Source organism: Aythya marila (genome assembly GCF_965140915.1).
Source record: "Aythya marila genome assembly, chromosome: 3".
Taxonomy (NCBI): Eukaryota; Metazoa; Chordata; class Aves; order Anseriformes; family Anatidae; genus Aythya; species Aythya marila.
Genome location: NC_139044.1, coordinates 80,133,924 through 80,156,605, shown reverse-complemented (window position 1 = coordinate 80,156,605; position 22,682 = coordinate 80,133,924). Strand labels below are relative to the sequence as shown.

At 38.5% G+C, this 22,682-nt stretch overlaps 1 long non-coding RNA gene across 1 annotated transcript; it reads right to left on the bottom strand.

The window, feature by feature from the left end:
* Nucleotides 1-2,437: 2,437 nt before the first annotated feature.
* LOC309877178 lies at nt 2,438-12,522 on the bottom strand. The gene is made up of 4 exons (XR_014317323.1): nt 12,376-12,522; nt 11,678-11,773; nt 4,884-5,040; nt 2,438-3,048 (listed from the first exon to the last, which is right to left on the bottom strand). It is a non-coding gene; the product is annotated as an uncharacterized lncRNA (long non-coding RNA).
* Nucleotides 12,523-22,682: the final 10,160 nt, after the last annotated feature.

The following is a 22,682-nucleotide window of genomic DNA, read 5'->3' as shown; positions in this document are numbered from 1 at the left end:
GTGTTTTCAGAGAACTACAGAATGGTTGAGGTGAGAAGGAACCTCTGGAGGTCATCTGGTCCCACCGCACTACCCAAGCAGGGACACCTTGTCCAGGACTGTCTTATTTATTTCCAATGTTTGTTGCTTCATTTTCCCAAGGTGATTTTTATTTTTTTTTTTGTCTGTTTCCTTTCTATCTTGTTTTTCAGTCACCTAATACTAAGAGCCTGACCTTTATTATAAGCAACCACACTTTGATTTGTACACTGTGTTGAAGTGTAGACAAATGAGCAACTATTGTAAGCAAAAATGTAGACCACTAATCTAAATAAAGTAGATTACACTGGTGATAAAATGCTAACAGCCATTCAAGTCATGCTTTCCCCTTAAAATCATTACAAAGCATAATTTCCATTTAATTACTTATACAGTCAGTTTGTCCTAGATTCTTAATTGTTTTTGGCAATAAAATATGATGAATGTGTTTCCTTTTATATGTCTAGCTGGTTTAATTTCCACTTAACAGCTTTTCTAGTGTTGTAACATAAAAAGGATATGTTAATCATTCATGATATTTCTTCAGGAGATTTTTCAGCATTTTCTAGGATTGCTTTCTGTCCAAATCAAGTTTGTAAAATGACATGTTTAGGGGAAAAATGGACAAAACTTTTTATGAATCACTGTTAAAAATTCTATTATCTTTTCAAACTGTTTCATTTTGTCTCTCTTTTGTTCAGTACTTTTTCTTTATTTTCTTCACCACTTATGTACAATTTCAATTCATCTCTAGTGAAAAAAAAAAGTTTTTTTTTTTTTTTTTTTTTTTTTTCCTTCCTTATCCTAGAGTTAGGAAAATCAAGTCAAAATTTTCTTTGTCAAACTTTTTGGTGTAGATCAGTGCTAGCATGGTGACTGATCTATTCACTGTTTTTCTTTTTGTCATGTTTTTAACTCACATTCAGCTTTATTGTTCTGTTGATGATTTCCTATTCCCTGAATTCTTCCTGGTTGTAATTTGGTATACATTGTTTCATTTCTTTACTTTCTTATTTTTTTCTGTTGGCTGGAAAGCATGAGACCAATTTTTTAGGTTCACCTATGTCACATAGTGACTCTAAATTTAAAAAAATGTAAGTGTGACTTCTGATGCACTTATGCATCAGAAGAATGTATGATATAAACAATTTTTTTTTCTGAGCTGATCTAGAGAGTTAATGTATATGCTGTGATCTACACACATAAATAAAAATCTATAGCTAGCAATGGAAATAAAATATCTTGGGGATAAGTTCTTTAAGTTCTGCTGAGAGCATTTTCTTGGGGGAGTGCAAATATTTCAGACACAAACAAAAGCCATTGATTGTGAGCTGACAAAGAACAAGTATGAGAAGTTCTTTATAGGAGGCTTATTCTGTCCTGTATCCTGAGCACCCTACAGATAAGCATCAGATAAGTTTGATGTTTTTCTTCAATTGGCTTAGCCACACAGAAAAATTGCTGTCCTAAGAAAACATATGAAATGTCCAGCCTAAGATGACTCACCTACTTGGAAGAGAAGACCTATAGATCTTACCTTTATCAGAGCCACAGAAAACAAATTTTCAGAGGATGAAGTGTCTTAGATGACTGATGTAATGAATTACCTAATCAATTTTCAGCTGAGGGACAAGGCAATTTCCTGTCTAGACTGTATTGTAGAAGTGCTTGATACTAATTTTCAGCAAGTGAAAGAAAAGCTTTCACAGAGGTGACTATTTTCTGTTTGTACAAAGGCTGCAGAAGACCCTGCAAGTTTTTAAAGGTAATACTAAGCTGACTAAAAAGCAGGATACACAATCAAATTTAACATCCTGCTCTCCTCAGTGTTTCTGTTCAGAACAGTGTTTATCTCCAACTTACCAATAGAAAAAAGAATGTGACACTAAAGCTAATTTGCCACAGGTCTTCATGTACAATCTTCAAGGCTGCATGACGTAACTGCAATACTCTCATATTGCTATACAAAATTAATGGAACCATTTGGAATAAAAGGCTTTTTAAAAGTAATAGTATCACAGTTTGACTGATAGGTTGCTTTGCCTGCTCAGATATTTTTGTCACTATTATTAAACTATAATCCAGAGGACAAACTGAATCATTTCTTCTTGTTTCTGAACTGGATTTGGCTCATTAAATACACTTTTACTTTGCAAACTGTTTGATTTCTTTGATTATTCATCATGTACATATTATCATTATATATATTTTTACTACATACTTGCTGTATCTCTGGTATAGGAGAATCACCTCTTTAATGTTAGTCTTAGCAGCTACTTGGAACAATTAATTCATAAATTGTAGAATTTCAGTATAGTTTTATTGATCACATATCCATCTAAAGGCATAAGAGAAAAATGTTTGTAAAATTGCATAGGTGACAAGAACACTGATCTTAAGGACATGCATAATCCATTTTATTCATAAATCAGGAGCTAATTTCCATATATCAATACATTAAGAAGATTTTCAGAGGAAAAAAAAAAAAAACGCCATTAAATCAACAATGAAGAAGAGTATTGTAGAAATGTTTCGTAATTTATTCTATATGTTGATGATACCCAATAAATGTAAATAGTTTCTACATGAAAAAATCTGCTCATGCTTTTCAGATGAATTACACTGTATGGAAGTTATTTCACAAAAACATTGTCATCAAATGGTTTAGGTTAGGAGGGGCCTGTGAAGGTCATCTTGTCCGATGTGCTGCCCAAAGCAGAAGTCAAATCCGCAGTGGATCTGGATCAGTCTTTTGTGTGTCATGAGGAAGAAAAGACTCAGTTTTTCATTGTCTCCACCTTTCCTGGAAGGGCCTGTCTCCAACCTCCCAGCTCTGTCCCCAGGAAGGCAGAGCCTGAGGGGGTGAAGCACTGAGATCACTAATGGAAACAGGGCAGGTACAAGGCAGGGTGGCAGATCCTGGCACCTTCTGCAGTCCTGAGCACCACAGCCTTTGTCTCAGGAGCCAAGGAAACCTGCCCTGGGGCTGCACCTGCTCCTGTGCTGGAGTAGTTGCTTGTATTTTCTTGTCTTTGTGATAATTTAAGTTCACAATTAGAAAAGGGAAATCCCACACAAGGATTTGATGTAGAACCAGGAAAAAAAAAAAAAAAAAAAAAAGAAGGAAAAGAAGTTAATTAGTTAATTTGTCCACAGATATTTTGAAATCCCATCCTGAAGTTATGTTTATTTTTACAGTCCTAGAGAAAAACTGAAAAAGTCTTTCATCAAAAAAAAAAATAATTACTTGAGCTAGTTTGTAGGCACTAGACTTTATAAAGCATTTTAAATGCCTGAGATGGAAACAATTACCTACTGACAATACTGAACAAACAAGTGGCACTAAACAAATACAGGTCTAATTCCTGACATATTTAACTAGTTCTGTTTGAAAAAAAAAAAAATCTTCTTCACAGAAAACTGTGCTGGAATAAAAAATGTGTACAGGTACAGACTTCAGGGTCTAACTTTATAGTAACAGAGAAATAAAATGTCCAGCACGGAGCCATTCATACAATAAAGCAACTATAAGGCCAGTAGCTCTCTACTGTCACAGCACAAGAAAGGAATGTGTATTTCTGACTGCAAAAGTATTTGCAGCAGCTCTAAAGATCAAGTAAAAAGAATACTTGAGGTTTTCTAAACTTAATTATCTGATTTTATTATGACAGAGAGAGTAGCATAGGCTGTCAGCATACATCTTGAAATTAAATGTGTGCTATGTAAAATAATACCCTCCCACTTCCATGGCACTACTGTTGACTTCCTGAAACAAGATACAACAGGAATAGCACAGTTAATCATATTCTGATGTCAGAATTTCTCAGAAGAGTTGATTTTAAGAAACAAAATTTCAACACCACATACCTTGAGAAAATCCTTTTGTAAGTAAGAATCTTCCTTTTAAAAAGAGTCATATCACCCTAAAGAAGGACCTACCCACATCTCAGCCTTGGATCACAGGTGCAGGAAAGGTGGCTGCTGAGTACCAGACCAAGCATGCCTGTAGAGCTGTGGAGCTAAGGCTGAACTGCAGTTTGACTAGTACAGATCAGTTTTTTACCCATCTTCAGGCCAAATCTACACAAGGCATACTAATTTTAGGGTTTGTCTGCTCACAGGTTTTTCAGATATTATCTTGAGCTGCCTACATGCTAATGCAGAGCTGATACAGCCCTTTAAAAACGTGTGCCAGAACACAATTCACATACTGAATGGTGGCAGAGGTGTTAGAAATATGGTCCTGTGTATACACTGACAGCAAGTTGTGTTTAGTGCTGCTGCTGAGAGGAAGTAGGCAAGTCAGTACCAAAGAAAAGTCTTAAGCTTTGCTTTTAGCACATCAAGACCTTGCCTGGGCTTGGAGGGATTGCTGCAGCAGCCCCAGTGTTCTGCCTGCAGTGGTGTCTTTTGCGGCTTATGATCACAAGAGAAAGTTCAATTCTCCCTGGTCTTGTGTCTCAAGAAGTTGCCTGAAGAAGCCACCACCCCTTCTTTCCCAGGGCACCTGCTGCCCACCTGAAAGGTGGCACAAGTATTTCCACAACTGTTCACTGATCCAGCACAAGGATCTGATCCAGCTAAAAAAATAGGTTTGGTGTTTTGTTGTTGTTGTTCATAAAAATAATTTTAAAAAAGGTTAATTCCCTGCTCTTTTCCGATGCAGAGCCATGCAGATGCCGGTGTTAGTACAAAAGCAAAGGCAGCAGCACTGCTGATATCTGCCAGATCACAGCCGGAGGGGCAGTGTCTTGTTCCAGCAAAAGGTGTGTCCAACAGACAAATAATTACAGAAAAACCTGCCAAAACTGGAATTACAGATGACATTTCCCATAACAGCAAGGAAAATTACTGGAATCTCTCACCTCAGGCAATATTCCTGCGGCTGGTACCATCACACTCCAAATCTCCAGACCTGTGTCCCTGCAGGCTAGCATCATTGAACTTACTTCCATGGGTAGAAGACTTTTACCTTTTACTTTTCCCTAGGAGATCAGGCACAGGCACACATGCACACGCTTTCTGTAAGAGGAAAACGTCATCCAAAATCCATCTGAGAGCTGTGAGGCTCTGTAACACTCTTGACAAAGGGTTGTAAAATAAACCTCGGCCTGTTGTCCACATTATCCTTTTCTTTCTAACTGACTGCTTGCAAATTTTTGAATTGCTGAAGTGCCCCCTTTTTTATACAAGCATAAAAAGAAGGAAAAGATTAACACTTTGTTAACAAAAACAATGCAGTAGTCATACCTAGCCACTATTTCCCTGACTGTATAACATATTTTATCTATTTTACATGAAACAGTAGCAGTATATTACTACAACACCTGCAATCAGTAGCAGGGAATATGCTACTAGTAGCAGGGAAAACATCTTTTAAATAAATAGAAAGAGCAACTGGAAGTAATCAGCAAATTGTCGTGTACACAGAACTTCTCAGCTGTTAGTACACATTTTATTCTGTAATATTTATTCTTCTTTTCTATGTTAGCATAGTTCTGAGTATTTGTCAGATACAAAGCCATATACAGACATGTGCATTTGGTCCTGAAGCCAGTAAAGATGATACTAGATGATACTAGTGTAGATAGCAGTAGATGATATCTCTGGGCCAGATCAGAAGCTGGAGGAAATTGGCTTCAATGTATCTCTGACAGTTTATACCAGCTGAGAATCAAGATTGCTATCTCTATGTGAAATGGAGTTTCGAAGACACATCAGAGTGCTTTTATAAAATGGTTTCAGTTTCTTCAGCAAAGATTTATCTTTATATGCCCCAACTCTCCAGTAGGTGGTTTCCTAATTTTTCTTCCCCTTATTCTAACAGTTTTGTTGATCATTTTCTCTTCAGTTTCTGTGACACAAAGTTGAATTTAACTTGTTGTGAATTTAACTTGACCTGGGAGTGATGGTGGATAGTTGGCTGAATATGAGCCAGCAGTGTGCTCAGGTGGCCAAGAAGGCCAACAGCATCCTGGCTTGTATCAGAAACAGTGTGGCCAGCAGGGCTAGGGAGGTGATCGTCCCCCTGTACTCGGCTCTGGTGAGGCCGCACCTCGAGTACTGTGTTCAGTTTTGGGCCCCTCGCTACAAGAAGGACATGGAGGTGCTTGAGCGGGTCCAGAGAAGGGCGATGAAGCTGGTGAGGGGTCTGGAGAACAAGTCCTACGAGGAGCGGCTGAGGGAGCTGGGCTTGTTCAGCCTGGAGAAGAGGAGGCTCAGGGCGACCTTATCGCTCTCTACAGGTACCTTAAAGGAGGCTGTAGCAAGGTGGGGGTTGGCCTGTTCTCCCACGTGCCTGGTGACAGGACGAGGGGGAATGGGCTAAAGTTGCACCAGGGGAGTTTTAGGTTAGATGTTAGGAAGAACTTCTTCACTGAAAGGGTTGTTAGACATTGGAACAGGCTGCCCAGGGAAGTGGTGGAGTCACCATCCCTGGAAGTCTTCAAAAGACGTTTAGATGTAGAGCTTAGGGATATGGTTTAGTGGGGACTGTTAGCGTTAGGTCAGAGGTTGGACTCGATGACCTTGAGGTCTCTTCCAACCTAGAAATTCTGTGATTCTGTGATTCTGTGATTGTTACTTCAAACACTTAGAAATAGCCATAAAAACAGATTTAGGCATCTACAAGTAACAAACATGCACCCAGAACTGTGCTCCCAGTAGTGCATGTAGGGTGGTTATACACCCCAAATGTTATCAGAAAATGTCATATGGTGAACACGGAATTGCCTATTCACCAACTACCACTGATACCCAAGGAGTATCCAAAACTCCCATTTTTCTAATGTCCTCTAACCAGGACTCACAGTCTCTAATCCTCCACAGAACAAAGCATTCACTTGTCTCTAAATAGGTTATCAAGCTTCTCTCCAGTGGGAGTTGATGCTGCTTGTGCCCACGTGCCAACAACACTGGCTTAGCAGTTGCTTCATGCTCACAAGAATTGGATGTATTTGGTTCAATACCACATCACTTAGAGATTTCAGACTGACAACTCCCACCATTCACAAAGTGCTCTGGTCAGGCTGGAGAGCAAGACAGCTTCATGTCCCCTCCACTACTGTGGAAATGGGGCACTATGTGATGGAACATGGTCCCTAGAAGGCTAGAGGAACATGGATATGCATGGAAGGAGAGACAAGGAACACAACTGCAGGAGAGGGTCTGGGGGAATTTCCTCCTTCTGAATCCAGTAATCCTGCCTTTTTTGAGGGAATCACAGGCTGTCAGGGCATATCCATACAACAGGGTACTTCACGGTAGCCTCTGTCCTGTATTCTGCCTTATTCTGCACAGCACAGAGCTGGGATGCTCCAAAGTAGAAGTACAGGACTCCACTAAATTTTCAAGTCTGACAGGTCTGACAGAAAGACAGGAAGGCCCAGTATACTATACATATATCCTTCAGGATTAGGAGGCAGTCATCGGCACAGAAATTTTTTTGGAACAAGATTTTCATCTTGAACTCTCTGATGTGAGCCTTACTACTTCTCACAGATATCTCCATTCCTTATCCAGATACCTTCATGTAAGAGGGGAAAGAAAGGCTTGGTTTGTGGACTAGATTAAAGATTAGTCCTGGTAACACATTTTTTATTTAAAAAAATCATTTTATTTTTTTTTATTGACCTGTATTTGTTACATTAAAAAGTCATTTCTCAAATTCTATTAATTACTTGCCCGAACCCTTCTCATTTCTGGATTTCCATCAAAATTTTTAAAATTCTTCAAAGTAATAAAGTTCATCAAAATACTTGAGCACATATTGAACCTTAAGAATGCTCTCAAGGCAGTCTCTCTTCAGAGGTGATCTTAAGCAACAAGGTTTAAGTACATGTTAACAACTGGGTTGCTGAAAAGAGGATATACTGCATCAGATCCCATCCTGATCTAGTTGAAGCCTCTATAAAAGGATATCATCAAAAGCAGTGACTATTGGATTAGGCTGTTAACCTCACTGCTTTGAGACTAATCTAGGAAAAAGACTAATGTGTTTAATTGTACAGTAAGTTCTTAGAAACTCACAGAATTTATTCTTTGCATGTGAAGATACAAGGTATCTTGTACTATGAAAAATACGCTTGTACTAACAATTTCTTTAATGCAATTTCATTATTAAAAAAAAAAAAAAAAAAAAAAAAAACACAGAACACCAACAACAATCTACAAGGAAGCTTCTTGCACTTATGAAGCCTAAGGACTCTTAAAATAATTAATAATATTAATTTATGTCATCTTTATCAAACATATATATGCTGTGACTTGTTTGGAACAGAATGATTAATCCCAGGCGCACTGTCTGAGATCACCAACACAAGCTGCACTGACAGTACAGCACCATTTATGGCTTGAGAATACTTAACAGCTTCTGATAAATAAATGGGGTGTTAGATTAATTAGTATTTGTGAAGTGCTCTGACTTCCTAAGATAAAATGTGCCAAAAGTGCACGCTTATTTCTTATTGTGTTGCATTTTATAATGAAAAGCAAAGAAATTTCCAGAATTGCAAACAAGTGCTCATTAAGCAGAAGCTTTAATTAATGCAGAATAATGGGAATGTTTTGCACTACATTTGGAAATACCTGCTAGTGCACATGTAACATTTTGCTTCTTATGCTCAGCTGTTGATCTCTGACTAGTGCTTGACAGGCAAAGGGCTAGAGGAAAGCTCAGAGGGACACCTAGTGAGGAGGGTGCTGTCCTTGTACATGATGCTGAGCTTGGGTTCTGCATCATGTACTCTGATGCTACCAGAGGGGGCATGGGTTTCTTAGCCCAACTCTCCCCAGCTAGATCCTAGTTTTCAGAGGGGGTACAAGAGACTCCAAGTCTTCCAGAATTAAAGAGACTGACCTTCATATCTGAATATGCAGCTTTCAAGATGAAGGTGAAGACGGCTATAAAGCAGGCTGCCTGTGAACCTGCAGTCCATCTCAGAATTAATAGTTTGTACACCTGTGTTCTGAGACAAATGCTTCTTCCTCATTCTATAAATAAGCTCTAGACTATATCACACTAAAAATCTAGAACTAGAGTCTCTCTTTGAGCAACACCAAGCATGCTGTGGCAACCTCTCCTGGATAAGTCATCACTGATGTTGTCTTTGTTTCTTTACCATGATGTGTGTGGGATGCAATGGAGAAAGTGACCACTGATTAAAAGTAGACCTTGCCTTTGTCCACTGTTACTTCATATGGTCTTCCAGCAACTGTGCAGATTGTTATGCTTAGTTTAAATTCTAGAAGATATTTTTTCTAGAACTTCTGAAGGTCATGGTTGCCTGATAAACTCTACTAGACAATAGACAGTTTTCTTACTGTGGACACAGTCTACCTCCTAACTTCAGCAATCTGGAGATCAAAATAAAGATGGGAAATTCCTAACATTCACTGTAGAGGGAGAAAAAGGTCTACCACTGTGTTTCTCAAAATACCACAGTTACCTTTTTATCTCAGTTAGAAATAAGGAAGAATTTGGCAAGCTAGTGTACAATGGCCTGGAAAGCATTTACTGCCTGTACGAAAATTTCCCACAGGGAAAGTTCAGGCTTTCAAAAAGAAATCCTGCAGGAAATAGCTCCTTATCCAGCCATAAGCACCACTCACAAAGTGAAGCTCTGTTGCCCCTCATGACCAAAGGGATGTAATAGTAGAAAGAAATTTCACTTTTAACTAGATTTTCTTTCCTCTTTCTGTTTTTTTTTTTTTTTTTTTTTTTTTTTTTTTTTTTTCAGATCTGTGCAACTTTTGGTGTATCTGTGGGTTAAAGGAATCTTGGCACTTGCTGTATCAATGACAAAACTTTCAAGCTGAAGCTCTGTTATCTAAACCATTTTCTAACTGCAACCTAGCTATTTATATATATATATTGTCCTATATGGGAAGAAAAATGGCCAGTGTAGTTTTAAATGGCATTAAGTGCTCCTTCCTTTGATAGATTACTCAACAGAATAATGGATTGCTTTGTCGGATCTTTTAAATATATATATATTTATTTTTATATATTTTTTTTCTTTTTTCCTGTGGGCTATTTGCTCAGTTTTGTTCAATATTTCTAGAATTGTTACTGCTGCATCCAATGTATGGGCTGTGATACCTCACTAGCAGAGAACCTATCACATGAGTATGTGTTCACAAAGATTTTCTGTTTTATCTACTGTTGTAAATAAGATTTAATAATAAGCATGGAACACCGTTTCCTTTGCAGCTGTGTGCAACACAGACTTTTAATCCTGAAATATTTGGAAAGGTGAAGTCAACAGAAGATTTAACCTTTTGAAGTTAGGAATCTTGATTCTGTAAACTTATTGTTTATAAAATTTGCTTGAAACTTGTAGGATTGAATGCTGAATTATTCACAATTTGATTGTTGAGATTATATGAGATATTGCTAAGCAAAAGATTTGGCCCCAAAAATCTCAAATTCTTTTAGAAACCTCTAGCTTTAGTAAGACATGCTAAGGTTAGTGGCATTCAATAATTTTATTGGAAGAAGGTTCTCTCTTGCATGCCTTATCAAAATAATTTACACCCAGAAATAGGCTCACTTGCAGAACTCCATTGCCACCTTGTTCATGCATTATCTTTTCAGTCCTTGCTTTAGCTCGCACCGCTGTAAATCACTGTTTGTTTGTTTTTTTCCAACAATCTGAGTATTCATGAAGTAAGGTACACTTTAGAATTTGAATGGTAAATTAACTAATTAGGGATATTTTCTTCAAAAAAAATGCTTTTTAATGTTTTTTTTTTTTTTTTTTTTTTTTTTTTTTATGTCCATATTTTAGACCTTCACCTCTTGTAATCTAGCAGTGAAGTTATGACTTGAAGGTGTCACCTCAATTCAACAAGCAACAAGAAAAAAAGAAAAAAGCCTAAAACTCTCATGCTATCCACTTAAAGTCTTTGGGTCTTTGGCAAAATTCTGTGTTCCATGAAACTTAGTAAAATTTGAAAATTAGGTGTTCCTTGCTGCTTATTATGGCTTTTACAAGGCCTGATTGTGTTGTTTTTCTGGAATCATGTCTAATGCAAGCAAAAGGCAAAGAAGGGAAGGGAGCAATCCCTCTCATTACACCATTAGAGCTGTTAGAGCGTTCACCTGGAACAGAGGCACATGCCTGGATTCAATCTTGATCTGCCCAGGGAACTGGCAGCGATGCCTGCACTTGGCAATACAGGAATATGGACCACACCCCTGGCACTGACAGGAGAAGCTGTGTCCCACTAATAACTCAGTGAACCGATGTGTGCACAGAAAATGCTCAGTCTTACTTGACTGATGGTCTCTTAATTTAACAATAAGCATATTTTCACTAGTCAGCAGATGTTTCTGAAGTTGGTCTCTCCTGCTGCTTTCCTTGAAGTTTCATTCTTGTGCACAGATGTGGAAATGTGTTGGGTCAGAGGGAATCAACGGCACACCAGCAGGCAGAGCACCTGTGGGGCAGACCTCCAAGTCCAGGAAACTCCTGGATGCATCCTAGATCGCAATGCAGCCTGTGGTTATCACATTTATTCAAGAAACTGAAACAATCTTCAAATTCCTGCCTCATCTCAGGCAAAGGATGGACTTGTGCCCTTTATGTGACTCCAAGTGACTACTTTTAACGTTGTATCATTGGCTATGGGAAACAGTGAAGAGGGAAATGTCACTTACCTGCTGTGACTTAGAAAGGGAAGGGCTTGGTTCTTAGGCCCTTAGCATTGAGAAGGAATCACAGCTGGGACAAGGAGCTGGAAAAAATGCTCATCTCTGTGAAAGGATGAAAGAATAAATGTTATTTCTCTCCTTTTATTTTTACTTCTGTCTAAGTTTGTGACTGTACAGAGAGACAAGACATCTTAGAGCTGCTGCTTTCCCTAGGTTACAGGCACGTAACCTTTATTGCTACTGTCCCCTGGCACCGCTCAGTCCTGTACTCCTCAGGTCCGGGTGTGAACAGGGCTCATGATCTGTTCAATTTTCCATTATGCTAGAATTCACTGAAAATTACTGACTTCAAATTTCTTCAGGAAGTTATGAAATGTTTTGGATGTCATGTTGCTCATCATAAGTAAAACCTTTGGGACCTAAACCAGACTAGCAATAAAAAAGATGTTTTATGTTCCACGTTCTCTAATAAAAAAGAGGCAATATCTGCTATGGAAGGAAGGATTCAGAGGAGTAACCTGAGATGCCTCAGGGAAGAAATACAGATAGAGATGTGCTTCTCTTTGGTGAGGTCCAATTTAAGCCTCAAGAACAGTGCCACCACTGCAACAGTTCCCAGCGTGAACAAGCTTCCTAACAGAGGATGGGCCAGGCTGCAAGCATAACCCACTGCTGATTCTCCACAAACCCGGCTGGTTACAAACCTGTTTGGGAGCCCTGGAGTCCATGAAGGCCTGCTGCACTCCTCCTGACCTGGGGAAAACCTCAGCGGGATATATTTCAGTCACGACTGGCCTACATTTCTCTCTGAATCTTTCACTGCATGATTTTGACTCAGATTTGACTAATGGGAAAATGGCATGTACCTTCCTCCCTTCTGCCTATCTGAGATAAAATCCAGGCCTAATTCCTTCAGCAAATAACTTTACAGGGTGAGCTCAGCTTTCCTGTTTTCCAGGTTAACTTGGGTTAATTAATAATGAATTCTTAGTCATTAAGCAAAAGATAATTCCTTAGGGAAAAATTCCCTGCTGTCATCTCATTTTTTATCATTGTCCAAAGAGAATTTTAATTTCATAAAAAAAATATATAAAATATTTTTATTCCAATTTAAAAAAGAAAATCTTACCATACAGTTTCCCATACATTTGCAATTCTTGCAAAACTCTACAGTTAATAGAAAACACTCCCAAAGCAGCCCTGACCCCAACAAATGGAAAATGAAATTTGCCCATTTCACCCCCTTTTTCTCTCTTTCTGCCATATGAGGACTACTTGTATTTAGTATGCTGGCACAGCCTGTGAGCTAAGCTCTCAGCAGTTTGAATCTAGACTTTGTCATCAGAGGCAACCAGTTATGGGAGCAAGGACACTGGTTTCAAAACATATGTTTTCCCCTGCAGCCTTTTTTGGAGGGCCACAGTCAGGGAGTACTTGTAGAGTAATGCACTCCCAGAGAGTAGAGGTGCCCTAGGTTGATTATTTATGATTTCAGTTCAATAGATTTAGCGACATTTTGGCAGTGACTAACAGTCTAAGTATTTAACCTGTCTAGATGTAACACGGACAAGGTCATATTAATCAGAAAGGTAAGCAGCAAATTTGATGTACCAGAGGGGCTGGCAAGATGATATTGACTAAAAGATGCCAGCGGTCATTTATTAAAGTTACTCCAGTTCCAGGAATCTTGAAAAACAGGGATTTGATTGTACATAGTAGTAAGCCTGATATGGCTGTGATGTAACTGTATCTGCGCATTATTGTTATTATACTCTGTTTTCTATTGCAGTATATGATAGTGTTTAGGAACGTACAAAACAGCCCTGTTCCTTATGGCTCTATCAAAAATAAAATAAAATAAAATAAAAATCAATCACTTTTAGTTGATTGCTTGCTCTGGACACCAAAGCTCCCTCTAAAAAGATACAATTAAAGCTTTCAATTTCTGTGTTTCCTGTCAACACACTGAGGGAGGAGGTGAGTGAGGTTTGGGACTGCAAATATTTTCAACTGTCTCAGAGCTTGTTACATCGGAAGTGAGGCAATTCACAGGGCAGAATACTTTGTACCTCCTGGCAGCTGTAGCTTTCCTTGTTTAAAACTGCCTTGTTTGCAGAAGGGCTACGCATGGGTGTACATGAAAGCAACTAAAGCTGTTATTCACAAGGTTCCTGAAATACATTAACCTTGTCTTGGAATGGGGCAGGGATTTAGTTTAATGGTTACAGCAGGGGCAATGAGATTCTTCAATTGAACTCCAGCTTACATCAATATTTAACTTTGAGGAAGGCTAGAATTCAGAGAGCTGTTGCTTTTTACCCTTGTTTTAATTAGTACCCTTCTCCTTTCCCAAGATATTTGAAGGTTGTAACGAGAAATATTTAGATCCCTCTTTCCATATTCATTGAATATACTGATATTATATTTTATTAAAGAGTCTCAAATAGCTTACATCCTACTCTTAATAACCCTATGCATTACAAGCTTCTGTTTCCTCAAGCTACAGACAAATCCTATTACAGGGAGTAGATTAAACTGGGCCTTGACAGATCTTTGCAATTCCCTGACAAAAAAGGACAAGTTGTCTTACTAATAAGACGACATCATGATCACATTAATACTATGCATCTCAGTGCTCTCAGATACTACTTTTATGCACACCCCCTCTAGCAGGCACATTACCCAAATAAAAATGAAGCAGTTTTCTTGTAACAATAAACTAAACTATCTGGCAGAAAGAATTACTTTGGATTCACGTTGTGTGAATGAGCCATCAGTCAACAACAACTGCATGCTTGATCATGCCCTCTGGCTCCTCATCCACAAGGGACCCAGCTCATCCAGATTTGCCTCTGCCACTATGAATGATGTGTACGCCTCTGTGTACAAACATGAGCCTGGAACAGAGGGCAGAGCCAGAGCTGGCAGAGGAGAGCACAAAGCAGCATTATATTCAACTTTCTCTTGGGCTCCAAGAGCCCAAGTGTAGTGGAGGACAGACGTTAGGTTATGAATGCAAGGGAATGGCATTACAGTGCAGAGAAAAATATCCCTTTAAAATGCTCTGATCTCTCTAATAACCCCTAATATACAGTCTGTTATTCAGTCTGTCTTTTTTTTTTTTTTTTTTTTAATCAACAGAAACTAGCCTGAGTGGTCAGTTGCTTGTAATCGGATTTTAAAAGGGGCCATGTGAATTCTTCACATTATTTTGATATATACAAGGATAAAGAGAATTGGTGACACCAGCAGTAGCAGACCAGCATGGAGAGCAGAAATCTGGGAAGAGTATGCCTTCCAGAAGCTGTCCTGCTGTTAGGATTTCCCACTACTAGAGAATACCCAGGAAGATAAGTGATAGAGAACAGAAAGCATGGCAAAATCCTCAGTTCCTTGGATATTGCTGCAATGAAGTTAATAAAACCATAAATAGCATATACAAAGCCAGGAGACTGGAATTCTTACATTTTTCTCCAAAGACAGACTTATAAAGAAATAGCAGCAAATGATTATTGCTCTCTTTCTCAGTAAAGGTACCTGAAAACAAAACTTGCAGATCATTTTTGCCGTTTCTCAATGAAAGTAGCTTACAACAAAACCTTAAATGTTATGCTGTCCGAGAGAAAGGCAACAGTGACAGAACAGATCAATCATGAGCGGTTGCTCGGAAGAGGGAATATAAAATCATGCCCAGGCTTGTTTAAATGCAGTCTTAAGATGGATGTTCTTGAGAGAGGAACAACGTGACCACACGGCTAGCCACGGTTAGACACAGCTGTGCAGTCTTCATGGGGAAGAAAGGGTCTTAGAGAGCAAACGTGGAAATAATTCACAGGTATCTTGAATGATTAATGTAGGTTACTTCAGCATTGCACTAGATAAAAATGGCACTGACCTTTTAGTTCAGATAGAAAGCCATTCATAGAGGAAATGTGAACAGATAAGCACAGTTCTGGATATTATTTATTATTTATGTACTTAGACTACCATATACTTGTCAAAATAGACCTGTGATGACACCAAAGTAACTCAAACCCCAGAAGCAATTGCAAATGACCTGAACTCTTCATGGATATGGATACATTCCAGGTTTTCTGGTATGGATATTGAATGTCTGCATGCTCTCTCAGATGCTACCTTGGTGCTAATAAACTGTTATCTAGAAAGATGTTATAGTGCATCTCTGAGCTTTGCAAATACAATACAAATTTGCCAGTAACTTCTATGCCTAGCTAACTTTTTGTATCCTTTTATATTAAAGATTGTGCTTATCTCCCCCTGAAAATGTTCTTTGGTTACGCCACCATATGATAAAGCACAGAAGTAATAAAGCACTAGTTTTCTGTTACCTGTCAAAAACAACCATATAGAGGTCAACTAGTACACTTCGAATAGTTTGTAGAATAGTTTATTCACTATAAATAGCTATTCACTGTGCTTCAGAAACTCTTAGAAACCAGCCAAAGCATTGTAGACACAGCAAGGCCACTGCGTGTTTGTCCACTGTTCGTAAATAACACCTCCTGAGGTAACGCATCAGACTTTCTTCCCACTGCTCTCAACTGTATCAGACATAAAATGCACACAGATAGAGTCATGTCAGGCAGGGAATGGGACTGGATGGAAAGCAAAGGTACAGCAATGAACCTTCACCATCGGTAAGATTGTTGAGATTAGTGACAAGTTAAAAATCTCCTGTACTTTTTCCCTGCAGCCCACAGGACAGTAGTGAAACCTCCATTTTCCAGGGAGTCTGAGTGGGCAGCTGCAAGAAGAGTGTCCTCCTTAGCAGGTGATAATGACTGTAAGCACAATTTGTTCAAAGGTGTCTATTGACATAATGCTGAATCTATATGTTTCTAGAGTTGCAAAATGAGGCAGTGGTCAAAGCACTCTCCTTCTTTACAGGCTACGGTATAGGCTGTGTAATAAAGGCAAATAGAATAGAACTGCCTTAAGATAAATATGCTTTGAGACAGAAGAAAAAGATTTTTTGATATTTTTTTCTTTTTTTAAATCAACAGATACAGAAAAATAACCTTTTGCTATCTTCAGCAGCTAAGGCTGAATCTTCATGTAGGAGTATAGATCCATTTCTTCTGTTCATTTTGACAGTTATTTGTTTTTCCATCACAACAGAGTGGCAGACAAATGAACATGCTCAGGTGCTAGTTCAATAAAATTTGGGGCAGGTATATGAAATCTGAAGCATATATATATATATATATATATATTAAAAAAAAATAGTAGTTTGGGATCCTGTTACCAGATCCATTTAGTTGTATTAAAACTCATCATGTTTTGCCAATCATAATTTTGTTTGCTATTTAAGACTGACATTATTTTAGGTTTGTTATTCTCTTCCTGATGCTAGTTATACCAGTGTACCAGTGACTGGAGTTCTGACCGATATTTTTGTTCATGATCTTTCTGTACACTTTTTTTTTTTTTAATAAAACATAACAGGGAAAAAAAAAAAAAAAAAAAAAAAAAGAATGCATAAAAAGTCTCAAATTCAAAGTTATGGTTTCCATGGCAACTTTAAGTCCCTCATGTTGTATTGTACATGCACTAAAAATAAACATGTAATGAAGCACCATATTTCCTATGTCAAGGAGAGCAAGTGACTGCAACTTCAGTTTTAGTGTTTACAGCCCCAGTATAACAGGAATGTATTTTTACAGTGAAACAGACACACAATGCACAGTGCCTTTTTGATGAGTACATCTGGACTGCTCGATGGGCTGTGCTGACTTGCACTGGTTGGAGCTGGGCCATCTATGCACGTACTTCTGGAAGTGTGCTGCATGGAGGCACCGCGTGCACTCTGGGGAGAGGTGGGGTAACATGTTCCTATACAGTGCAGGGGCTTACAGGAGGGCTCCCTTATAGCTTCAGCAGTGCCAGAAGAAGGGGATGGGGCACCACTGACCACGTGCAGCCTGTCGTTGGCATCTAGTCACAAACACCAGCAGGAGCAATAATAATACAATCTAAGAGTATATGAAAACAAACAAACAAAACAAAACAAAAAAAAATATTTGAAATTCTAAGCAAATCAAGAACTAAAGCATTTGAAAGAGCACAATAAGGAACAGCAGCATAATCAAGGAACTCCCTTTCTCCCTTTCACATTAGGAAGGGAGAAGTTTTGTAAATATTTCTGGTCTTCAAATGAATTTAAATGCAGTCAAGAACTTATATGCACAGATAAATCTGTTTCTAAGCTATTTTTCCTCTTCAGAGATTGGTAAAACCAGAACTCTAAGTACATAAGCAGTTCCAATAATTCTTTTGTATGAAGGTATCCTTAAAACTAGCTGGGACACAGGTAGTCAGTCATACAGAAGTTATTTCCTTTTAATGTCAGGCCTATGCACACCTGTTCAGTCTTTTGTCATAAACTATTGCACCTTTGAACAAGGGGGTCAAAGCACTCTGTGGCTTCACCTCGTGACAAGATTTGGAGATGCTATAATGCTAGTAACATATCCCATAAGCCACACTAATACAATTTTGTTTGACCTGCAGTTACTAAATAAATAATATCCTTTGCACAACTCCATTTGCAATAAATGAGTATCTGAAGGGTGACTGTGGCATTAGGTGAGTTTAGTTTACAAACAAAAAATAACAACAACCAAAATGGTAGCATACAAACTAAGACATGGCAACTTGCATGGTATATATGTTCACAGTGAGGACCACAGACAATAAGCAAAAGAAACAGATATATTTGTTTCTGGAACAGGATAATGAGGCAATATCTCTCTTTCTGAACCTTTTCCTGTGTCTTGGAAAGAGGAAACCCAGATGTACCCCTGACTTTCCTAATACTTACAGTTTATGAAATCAGTTTAATTTAATGAGTGTATCTTAAAAATATTATTCCAGTCCTATAGGGTAAAACGCTTCCTGAACACTTGTATGTGAATGGTGTGGTGTTGGGACTTTGTACGTTTTTACTAAGAAAACACTTACAAGTCCATTTGCTATAATATTTACACAGGACAAGGGATCTCTCCTAAAAACTCAGTGTCGATGTTAATGAGAAGTACATGTGAAAACCTCAGAAACAAGAATTGAATGTAGACCCATGACAGGTGCTTGTTCTAATGGTCATCTGCAGATGTGAGAGCCTCTCTCAGAATGTTTTGTTGAAATGGCACACTTGTGAAACAGCACATTTCAACATAATAATAATAATAATAGTAATAATAATAATAATAACAAAATGCTGTGACCAGCTCAGCTGCAGAACTGTGATACACACTTCTATGGTAATTCTAAAACTACTCCATATAACACAGTAATTCTCAGCATAAAAACCTAAGTTCTGGGAAGTTCACACCTTTTCACAATCATCTTTACTACTTGATTTGCTTATTTCTCTCTCTCGTGAACCACAGAATTCACTGAACAATTTCTTGCAACAGTAAATGTTCTGTGAAGATAACAATGTCAGGGGCATATATCTATTGCTTCCAAACCCAAGGGTTTAAAATTTAAGTTTGAATCACAGACAATACACACAGAATATTTAATACGGTGACATTCTCTAGAAATAGATTTATTGACTCATCTGAAGTCTTACTGATGATTGGTATTAGTTTTCAGAAAAAGTAATGCTAGAACTGGCCCCTCTAGAGCACGTACCTCAAGTGAACTCAGGTGTAGAAGCATATTTTCCTTTTTCCAAAGAGAAAACTGTGATGGCAGCTGTATAGCAGATCTGTTTCACACAGATGTTATTGAAGGCAGGGTCTGCATCCTAGCTGCAGATCAACATATGGTACACTAGCTGAAATTTTATTTTTCTATCTTTACGGCTCCTGACTTATTTATTACTGATTATTGCAAGACTGAAAGAGAAGCAAAACAGAAAATACTCCAGCATTGCAACCACCGTGTAAGACATAGTTAAAGATCCACTTTCAAAATTATTATGTATTTTAAGACACTTCCTGGATGCACTCCACCTAGCTGGAGGTACGCATCGTGGGGACATGCCACACCTGCTTCCCTGCAACCTTGGCCTCCTCCAGGTGACTGTAGGATAAGGTGACCTGGACCTACTCAGAGACTTTGTACTGTGGTGAGTTAGAGAACATGCAGTTATCTTTTGCCAGGGCTCAGTGACAAGCACTGAGAAGTGGTGATATCTTTCTGCTGCAGTTAGCTATGTCCTGACAGGTCTATGCAAACGGCCTCTTGAAGAGAATAAAGAACAAAAAGCAGGAGAATGTTTTCTGTTTATCTTTTCTTTAACTGTATAACCTCTATCAGGCTAAGTGCAGGTGTAAAAGCAGTGTAATTAGATGCATCTTAACACTTCTCACCTGCTGCTTTTATCTCCTCTAGACTGAGGATATCACTAGTTCAAGAGAAAACAAACACAAAACCCATGCAGTCAGAATGTTTCTGCTTGGTAAGGCAGTGCCAACACTTGACACATGGAACCAGGTTTCTGACAGAATTAATCAATGAGAACTTGGCTTGCCTTGGTTAACCGCAAACAAAAAACATCTTAGCAAGATCTCTTCACATCATACTTAGAAGGGCAGTTCTCTGTCCAGTGCTCCCACCGCTCATCTCACACCTCAGGGCATATAGTGTGCTGTCCCTGTGTCCTATTCCACTCCACACAAGTATTTTATCTTAGCAGGCCTTTTCAATCTTTGGCCTTCCTGTGTATCCAGAAAAAAATCTCCTGCCCTCTCCCTTGGGAGTTGTCTCTTTCCTCTGTTCTTTACTCCCAGGCCCTCAGCCCTACTTACATCCTTCAGAAGACTCTTGCAAACATCTTGATCTCTCACCCCCAAACTCTTTACAATTCCTAGTAAGAAAGACTGTGTATGAGAGCATGTACTCATTAATTCACTGATGCTTGTGCACTGTTTGTTCTTCTTTATACTTAACTCTTTCTTTCTGTATATCTATTTTTCCCCCCTCTGTAATTCTTGGGGAATAGTTCATTTTTATGAGATCTGTACCAAGAACTACATATTGTATTTTGGATCAACTGTTTGTTACTAATTATTTAAGGGGTAAGTGATCATGTAAGAAACACCTGAAAAGAAATACAGATGAACTGCCAGAGCCCAAATGAATATTTGACAATATTATAATTGAACAATATAAATTTGTGACACATCAATTCTAGTAATTATGTGTCAAAGTTAGATCCATCTACATTAAAAAGGCTATTACAAATGTTATACTTTTTTCATTTTAAAATAGTTGAGAAAATACATTTTCCTTGGACCACATAAAAAGAATGAGAAATCTCCAAGGTAGAGGTAAGTTGCAGAAACAAAATTCCTGTGTAAAGGATTACCTGATATTACAGAGATTCAGACTAGAGTAATAAGACCATCAATTCTATTTTTCTTTAGTTTCTATGCTTTGTGGTTTTGTGCTTTTATACATATGTACACAGTACCTAAGTGGCTGCTTCTATAAAACAGTTTAATATTAATAATGAATATCTAGTGAGGCTGACAGAGGGAGGAAAAAAATATGAACAACTGATGCAGATAATATGTTGACTATTAATTACCATGAGTGATTCATTCAGTTCTATACCTAGACATAAAGTCAAACTGAAAGATGAAAGGACAATTTAGAAAAAGACTATGACTTGCATAGTTATCAGCTGCAGTATCTGAGACCTCAAAAACTGGTCTAATTACAGCTCATCTGAAAGATACCAGGGCCTTATCCTCCAGAGGAAGTATTAATGGAAGATTACCTGCTTTTCGAAGCCAGTAAACCCATCTGTAGGTTCCATATCAGCTCCCACCAGACATACGTCTTTTTACACATGGGTGGTCTGTCACATGATGATTGACGCAATCTTGACAAGAAAAGGGATAGAAAAATTATCACTTTGTGCAGATATGACCACTTCTGACTTTGGCAGGTGAGGCAGGCTGGATTGCCTAACATGGACCTAATTGCAGAAGATATTTTTTTCTTCAATGCTTCCATTTTCACAAGCACCAGGCAACATATTTGTCCTTTCTGTGCAGATCAGTCCCCTCTCAGATTATGACTTCTGCCCTATTTCTTTCACTGAGACCAGCTACACAGGCAGTGCTTTTATTCTGTAGTGCTGGATGCTACTGAGAGTTACTTTGCGAAGTAGTGCTGACTAGTACTTTGCTACATGAACGCAGCTACTTGTAGCTAGGGTAGTTCTCACTGTAATCAAGAACATCACATTTCTGCCCTTTTACAAACATTACATGCATGAACAAAGACAAAAGAAAAATTGTCCTGCCAGGATACTGGCAGGATTATAAATAGAAACTTTGGTGTTCAGGTGGCTTGAATGTCAAGAGGGAAGGGAAGGGAAGGGAAGGGAAGGGAAGGGAAGGGAAGGGAAGGGAAGGGAAGGGAAGGGAAGGGAAGGGAAGGGAAGGGAAGGGAAGGGAAGGGAAGGGAAGGGAAGGGAAGGGAAGGGAAGGGAAGGGAAGGGAAGGGAAGGGAAGGGAAGGGAAGGGAAGGGAAGGGAAGGGAAGGGAAGGGAAGGGAAGGGAAGGGAAGGAATTGCCCAGGATTCAGATGCTGACAAAGTTATCTCATATGGTAGTCCCTGGGTCCATGCGATTTAAATTTCCTCAAATAATAAGTTTGATGACATACTTCCTCCCTTCTCGAAAGCTGAATCAGCCTATGGTCCATTTGACTGAGGCATCCATTACAGCCATGTGGCCTGTGATGATTTCACACAGATTATTTCTAAACTTGCTTAGTCTTGATTCCCTCACAAAGGAAGAAGTCTTGCTTTGTGAACATGAAATCCATCTGAAACAAAAAGCAAGATGTGCTTTGTTCTCTTGCTATGTCAAATAGAGCCAATGCTCACTCAAATGTATTTACTAACAAAACAAATGCTTTCTAAAAATAAGGAAGGAGAAAGAATATAAACAACTAGTTACCAGATTGATCTCTAGGCTATGATTTAAAATACCTTTCAGTGCACCTGAATGTCGCTGAAGTCAGAAAA